Source organism: Giraffa tippelskirchi, chromosome 13, assembly GCF_054371585.1.
Source record: "Giraffa tippelskirchi isolate mGirTip1 chromosome 13, T2T-mGirTip1v1.2.pri, whole genome shotgun sequence".
Lineage (NCBI taxonomy): Eukaryota > Metazoa > Chordata > Mammalia > Artiodactyla > Giraffidae > Giraffa > Giraffa tippelskirchi.
This window is the reverse complement of record NC_137287.1, coordinates 111,323,962-111,329,961: the sequence shown is the minus strand read 5'-3', so window position 1 is coordinate 111,329,961 and position 6,000 is coordinate 111,323,962. Positions and strand designations below refer to the sequence as shown.

The window sequence follows — 6,000 nt, the reverse complement described above, 5'->3', positions numbered from 1 at the left end:
TCAGTCGTGTCCGACTCTGTGCGACCCCATAGATGGCAGCCCACCAGGCTCCTGCGTCCCTGGGATTTTCCAGGCAAGAGTACTGGAGTGAGGTGCCATTGCCTTCTCCCACCAGTAACATGAGTTAATCCTTTTTGCCTCTGGTTGAAAACGATGCCTGGTTCATCCTTGAAAAACACGGGTTTGAACTGCGCAAGTCCACTCACATGCGGATTTTTTTCACTAAATACACACCACACGCGTCTCAATTGGTTGAATCCCCGGATGTGGAACTGCGACTGGAGGGTCAAAGTTAGGCGAAGATTTTCAGCTCTACTGGACCTACTTTGTTCAAGGAACAACTGTATTTATGTTAAAACAATGACAATAAAGAGAAATAAAGAGACAGTTTTCCCACGTGCTCCCACTGTCTAGACAAGCACTATTTTTTTTTTTTTTTTTTTTTTTTGAGTAAAGTGTGTCTTAAAGTGTTAGGTGCTCAGTCCTGTCCGACTCTTTTCGGCCCCATGGACTGTAGCCCGCCGGGCTCCTCTGTCCATGGGATTTTCCCAGGCAAGAATACTGGAGTAGGTAGCCATTCCCTTCTCCAGAGGATAGTCCCAACCGAGGAAACTGAAGCTGGGTCTCCTGCATTGCAGGCAGATTCTTTATTTACTCTAAAGGGGGCTGGGCTGGTATGTCCTACATTTCTGGCTCCTAAAAAGTCATCTGGAGACCCTGGGTATTTGCACTGGCAACAAGGGGCGAGAGAGCTCAGATTCCCCAGCCCCAAAGACTTGGTTTGGATCCATTTCATTAGTCAAAAGCTGGGAGGGGTAGGTAAGTTAATTCAGCTCTGATTTTGAATCTGTGTGTGCTAGGCTGGATAAAACCTGTGCCTTCCACCCCCAAGATATTCAAGTTCTAATCCTTGGAATCTGTGAATATGTTACCTCACATTGTTAAAAGGACTTTGCAGGTGTGATTAAGACTACAGACCTTGAGATGGGGAGATTACTCTGGATTATCCTGGATTATCCCGGTGGTCTCAATGTAATCACAGGAGTCCTTAAAGGCTGAGAACACTTGCTGGCTTCAGTCAGAGTAATGGAACATTGTCCACTTTGAAGATGGAGGCAGTGGACCATGAACCAAAGAATGCGGGCAGCTTCTAGACTCTGGAAAAGGCAAGGAAATGGGATTCACCCCAGAGCCTCCAGAAGGGATGCAGCCCAGCAGACACCTTGATTCTAGTGCCTGGGACCTGCATATGACTTCAGATCTTCAGAACAGTGAGAGTGTAAAGCTGTGTTGTTTTAGACACAGAGTTTGTAGTAATTTGTTACTGGAGTGTTAGGAAAGGAATACAGTGCAATGTGTGTAATAATAGTACCTACTCTGGCTGGTGGGGAGAATGAAATGTGTGTGTGCTCAGCTGCTCAGTCATGTCTGACTCTCTATGGCCCCATGGACTGTAGCCCATCGGGCTCTTCTGTCCATGGCATTTTCCAGGCAAGAATACTGGAGTGGACTGCCATTTCCTTCTCCAGGGATCTTCCCTACCCAGGGATCGAACATGCTTCTCTTGTGTCTCCTTCATTGGCAGGCGGATTCTTGACCACTGTGCCACTTGGGAAGCCCTGAGAATGAGATGGGATCACTGTAAGACATGCCTTGACAATTGTAAACCCATTTATAGGTGCTTTGCGTTCTCTTCTGGGAAGATATGCATTTATTCTTTTGCTTCCTCTACAGTTCTTTGCTGAGCACCTTATCGTGTGCAAGATGCTGTGCTCCGTACAGTGGTTACAGGGGTGAACTTGGCCCCTTTTATGGGGCTTATAGGTTAGGACAGTAGCAGAATAGTAAAAGGTCACACAAACACACATGTCATGGAATTACAATCACCATGTGGGCAATGAATAAACTATCTAGGAAGCTGTGAGTGTGGAGCTGGAAACCTGCCAGACCCCAAGCTTCAGACCTCAGGCTTTGGGCCAGGTCTCCAGGACATGGCTTGTCTTGCTCACCTTCCCATATAGGCTGGTCTGTCCTGACCAGGGATCAGGGTACCAAGGACCAGTATCCAGGCCAGAGACAGCATCTTGGGTGCCATCAGATGGATCCATGCTGGTCCAGAGATCTGGGACCTTGCATGGCGGCCCCTATTTGCTGAGGCAATGTGTAGGTGGCTCAGGCCAGTGAGCTCAGAGCTGCTGGAATGGTGGGCAGAGAGGGCAGGGCTTGGCATGTGGCCACAGACCACTGATCCTTGGTTCAGGGTCTTATGGGCACTGGATGAAGGAAGAGGCAGAAGCTGGGACAGGGACTCAGTTCAATTCAGTTGCTCAGTCGTGTCCGACTCTTTGCGACCCCATGGATTGCAGCACACCAGGCCTCCCTGTCCATCACCAACTCCTGGAGTTTACTCAAACTCATGTCCATCGAGTCAGTGATGCCATCCAACCATCTCATCCTCTGTCGTCCCCTTTTCCTCCCGCCTTCAATCTTTCCCAGCATCAGGGTCTTTTCCAGTGAGTCAGTTCTTCACATCAGATGGCCAAAGTATTGGAGTTTCAGCTTCAACCTCAGTCCTTCCAGTGAATATTCAGGACCGATTTCCTTTAGGACAGGGACTAGGGCTACTTTATTTGGCTCTGGAAGCCCTGTCTCTGCTGCACACTGGCCCGAGCCTCCTCCTGCCCCCTCTAGGTTTTCCGGGGCTGTCTGGTAACCCCACTCTGTCTCCAGTGTGACGGGATGAGCACAGACTATCAGGGACACGGGATTCCTTGTGCCTCAGTTGATTGCAGTATCTTAGCCAGCTGAGGGGGGTTCCTAATGGGGACATGGGGACTCGGAGTGAGTCACACAGCTGAGACAGTCAGAGGAACCGCAAGACAGGGTCTGGACACAGATCTGAGAGTCCCGGTGGACCCCCAAACTATTGAGAGACCAGGGCCAGAGCCTGGGCTGTGCTGCCACCTGGTGGCAGAGTTTGGAATTGCCGGTGGATCGGATGCCCCGTTTCCAGGGATGCGACTTTTCTGTTCAGCTCCATTCATCTGTTTATCTCCTGACAGAGTGGACCGAAGGAAGTGCCTGGTGCGTGAATCCGGTAGAGAAGGTGGTATGTCCTGGCTTTAGAGTCCCTTTTACCCTTCACTAGCCATAGTTCTGAGAATCAGAGGCAATTCTAGAAAAGGGGTTGATGAGAACTAGGCAGGCACCCCTGGTGACCCACACTCACCACGGGCCTCAAAGTCTGTGTCACGCCTGATGCTCTAAAACCTCTCCCGTGGAGTTTACACATACGCCTGGGACCAGGTGAAGGGCCCATAACACAGAAGGGGATCAGCAGGAAGCGGGGTGCGGGTTAACTTAGGGTTTCCCAAGAAGCTCCTCACAGACTGGCCAGGGTACACCCTGGTGTACCAATGTGCAGAAGCTTGAATAGAAACACGAGCCCCTCCTAGAGACAGGGACCACCTGTCTCTAGGTAATGTACATTTTCAGGTGACCCGGTGTAATTATAGGGATGCCACTTTCTTGAGCCCTGCCAGCCGGAAGGCTACGGAGTACTCAGCTGAAACCTCGAAATCAGGCTTGCAAAAGGTAGTCCTGTTTAGGCAATGAGTGAGTGAAAGGAAAAATAAACACATCAGGGGCTTCCCTGGTGGTCCAGTGATTAAGGGTCTGCCTGCCAATGCAGGGGACATGAGTTCGATCCCTGCTCCGGGAAGACCCCACATGCCGAGGAACAACTAAGCCCATGTGCCACAACTACTGAGCCCGTGTGCTGGAACCTGGGGGCCACAACTATGAGCCTGCACCCCAGAGCCTGTGCTCCGCAACAAGAGAAGCCACTGCAGAGAGAAGCCCATGTACTGCAACTAGAGAGTAGCCTCCACTCACGGCACCTAGAGAGAGCCCATGTGCAACAGTGAAGACCCAGTGCAGCAAACTTAAATAAATAAAATAAATCTTAAGCCTCCCCCCCCAAAACCCCCACATCATTTAAACCCCTTTGAGTATGTTTTCTAAAAGTTCTCCAACTTGGAAAAATTATACAAAAGAAGGGAAGAATGAACAAAGTCTACAGAAATATGACCTTCGGGTGGCTTCACCTAAGGTACATGAGCTAGTAAATGCATTTGTTTTTGTCTACATTTTTAGATTTTTGGATTTATTTTCTTCAGAGTGCTCTGAGGCATTTTATTTGCATGTATGTCAAAGCTATGGTTTTTCCAGTGGTCATGTACAGATGTGAGACCTGGACAATAAGAAAGGCTGAGCACTGAAGAATTGATGCTTTTGAACTGTGGTGTTGGAGAAGACTCTTGAGAGTCCCCTGGACTGCAAGGAGATCCAACCAGTCCATCCTAAAGGATATCAGTCCTGAATATTCATTGGAAGGACTGATGCTAAAGCTGAAACTCCAATACTTTGGCCACCTGATGCGAAGAACTGACTCATTGGAAAAGACCCTGATGCTGGGAAAGATTGAAGGCGGGAGGAGAAGGGGACGACAGAGGATGAGATGCTTGGATGGCATCACTGACTCAATGGACATGAGTTTTAACAAATTCTGGGAGATGGTGAAGGACAGAGAAGCCTGAAATGCTGCAGTCCATGGGGTCACAAAGAGTCGGACACGACTGAGTGGCTGAACAACAAAAACATTGCATCCCTAGAAGAAGAATTCAAGGGTTTTCCCTCCTGTGTGATTTCGTCTTGTTTCTTCAGCGTTCATGATACCTGCTGAGGTTGTCAATACAATGAAACCAAACTAACGGGATGGGAGCAGGTTTTTCTGCCATTTTTCTAGATCTTTGAATGGCACATTGAATCTGGGGCTGATCACTCCATGCTTATTTAGCTTGCCTGTGAGGTTCACAACAATTGCCCAGCCCCGTGGTCATCGATGATTTCAAATTCTTCAATGTAACCGTGCTTCATCATCATAGTTAGAAACAGGACGATGACTTTGGAGCACAGCCTGGTAAGAACCTGGCGTTTGCCTCTCTTTTTGGCATTGTTGGTATTCTTGAGAGCATCAGCCAGATCATTCACATGTACCATTGCGGCAGCACAGAAGGATGGCAGAAAGATACATTCTTTATTAATACAATAGAAATGTATCTTCTCCCCATTTCCACCAAAATGATGTTGAAAAGTACTTAAAGGCACATAGGTCCTCACCTCAGGGGAACTCTAACATACATGCGCCTTGTGCTCAGTCCTGTCTGACTCTGTGCAACCCCATGGACTGTAGCCCACTAGGCTCCTCTGCCTATGGAATTTTCCAGGCAAGAATCCTGGAGTGGGTACCATGTCCTACTCCAAGGTATCTTCCCAACCCAGGGATTGAATCTGAGTCTCTTGCCTCTTTTGCATTGACCGGCAGATTGTTTACCACTGAGCCACCTGGGAAGCCTCATTTTGAGATTCACTTTGAGGTGCATCCATTTGGAGGATATTGGCCATAGCATTGTCTGTAGGCAAGAAAATTTGGAAACAACCCAAATGAAATCAGCAGGGTCACAGATGGACAAATCTCAGTGCGTGGAGCAGGTATCAATGGCATGAGAGCCTCCTTAGTTGAAACAAATGGTTCTATGTGTTGACATGGGAAGATCCTAAGAACAGTGTGGACTGAAAAAGCAAGTTGCAAAAGCAAATACTCTGTGTATTATTTCTGGATTTTTGTTGTTGTTGTTCACACTATGCAGCTTGTGAGATCTTTGTTTCCTGACCAGGGATCGAACCTGGGCCCATGGCAGTGAAAGCGCTGAGTCCTAGCCACTGAGCACCAGGAAATTCCTCTATTTCTGGATTTTTATACATGAAACAAAAAACTTCAAACAGGATGGCTGCTACAATGCCTTCATGTGCTAATGAATAAATGAATGCCTTTTTGCCCAGGTAAGTCCCACTCATCTTCCAGATCTCAGCTCAAGGCATCACTTTTTCAGGGAAGATTTCCCTGCTTCCCGACCCCCACCCACCACCCCTGCTCCC

The 6,000-nt window shown here is 48.3% G+C and overlaps 1 pseudogene; it reads right to left on the bottom strand.

Annotated features, from left to right (window-relative positions):
• Positions 1–4,669: 4,669 nt before the first annotated feature.
• On the bottom strand, positions 4,670–5,061 carry LOC145531473 (small ribosomal subunit protein uS8 pseudogene; annotated as a pseudogene).
• Between the last annotated feature and the right edge of the window lie 939 nt (positions 5,062–6,000).